Source organism: Phoxinus phoxinus (genome assembly GCF_949152265.1).
Source record: "Phoxinus phoxinus genome assembly, chromosome: 5".
Taxonomy (NCBI): Eukaryota; Metazoa; Chordata; class Actinopteri; order Cypriniformes; family Leuciscidae; genus Phoxinus; species Phoxinus phoxinus.
Window position 1 is genome coordinate 9332898 of NC_136880.1, and position 1818 is coordinate 9334715.

Genomic DNA, 1818 nt, shown 5'->3' on the forward strand with positions numbered 1-1818 from the left:
ATATTGCACACCTAACATTAAATGATCGTACATGCTATCATGTTGGCTGCAGCATCAGTTACCAGGGACTTCACTTTATCCTTTATGCCCCACTGCTCCATGAGCTTGATATGTCCAGTAGCCAAGTTCTCAGCAGTATGGCTCTTAGGGAAATGCTCTACACCTAGTAAAATAGTGCAGAGCTTGTCGTTGGCATCTATAAAATGGCAAGTTACTGCAAGGAAGGCATCCATGTTTAACGATGTCCACATGTCAGAGGTAAGGCTTATAGCAGCAACTTTCTGCAACAGCTCTCTGGCCTTCTCCTTAGCCTCCTTGTATTTATGCTCAACCATGGCCTTCAAACCCTGTGGATAAAAATAAATGTAGATAATCTTACTTTTAACTTCTTAAATAATGATGAATCACTTTATTAATCACATACCTTTCGAGTTGGGATAACATAAGTGGGATCCATCCAACACATGCAGAAGCTCCCTAAATCCATCATCATCCACAATGGAAAAGGGTTGGGAGTCCTTGATGACCATGTTCACCAGGGCCTCATTTACCATTTCTTTTTTGGAATCTATAATAAAATAAAATGCAGGTGTATTGTAGGAGCCTAAAATATTATTTAGATAATGTTTATTATTATTATTATTAATTACTTTGACTACTGTGTGGATTGTTAGTAGTCTGTGCATGCTCGTGCAGTGCTCGATAATGCCTGAGCATGGAGGAGGTGTTATTGCTGTATGTCAGCTCCTTTAGGCACACCAAGCATTTAACCTAGAAACATAAACGAATAGACATGAAATATAATACAGCCTTATAGTGAGTATTATTATTATTTTTATTATTATATCAAAACAGTAAAACAATAATAATACACATACCTTATTGTGACCAACCATTTAAAAAAACTCCCAGACAGGGGAGGATTTCCTCTTTCTTGCTGGCTCCATTACAAGGAAAAAGGAAGAGGTCACAAAAAGCAAACAAATCAAAAAGGGCAATCCAACTCAAAAAGCAGTCCAGTCCAAATCCAAAAAACCAAAGCAATCCAAATAATCTTATCTAATTAATTTAACAATACTATAATATAACAACTATAATTAATAATAACAATATACTATAACTAATCTAACCTGATATAATCTAATAATATACAGCCCTAACACATATATGACACAATAACGACGATGACACAACTATCTAACTGTAACTCTAACTCTCTGACTCTACAACTGATTCAACTACTCCTGACAACACCCACAAGGTGGCGCGAGTTTCAAACCCCCTTTATCCGGAAACGACACTCATAACGAACCGGTGACGTATCCACACAAACCGAGGCCTCGTTTGTCATGAGTCACGTGATTTTCACGCTAACAACACAAGCCTCGAATCGCAGATTCATCTGGCACGCCCCTTTTTTCTCGACACAAGGTACGACGCCTCGGTTCAAATGTCACATCACTACTCTATATATAAAGATGGATCCAAGGATCCTAATACAGGTAAAGCAGGTTTTGGTTTTAGTATTCCTATATTGCATGTTTCGGGTAAAAGAAGGACTTCAGATCATCTATCAGTCTATACAGTAGAGATGTTGGCAATTGTAATAGCATTACAGAAGGTAGAAGAATTACAAATTAAAAAAGTTATTTTATGTACAGACTCATGGTCTGTATTAATGTCACTGCAGTCATTTACATCTAAAAGTAGGCAAGATATAGTAAATGAGATCTATGAAACATTGTACAGAATTAAAAATATGAATATGCAGGTAACATTTATGTGGATTCCAGCACACAGAGGGATTAAGGGAAATGA

The 1818-nt window shown here is 36.9% G+C and overlaps 1 long non-coding RNA gene across 1 annotated transcript; it reads right to left on the reverse strand.

The window, feature by feature from the left end:
• Nucleotides 1-471: 471 nt before the first annotated feature.
• LOC306999042 lies at nt 472-1060 on the reverse strand. Its single transcript, XR_013797713.1, has 3 exons — nt 879-1060; nt 651-771; nt 472-568 (listed from the first exon to the last, which is right to left on the reverse strand). It is a non-coding gene; the product is annotated as an uncharacterized lncRNA (long non-coding RNA).
• Between the last annotated feature and the right edge of the window lie 758 nt (nt 1061-1818).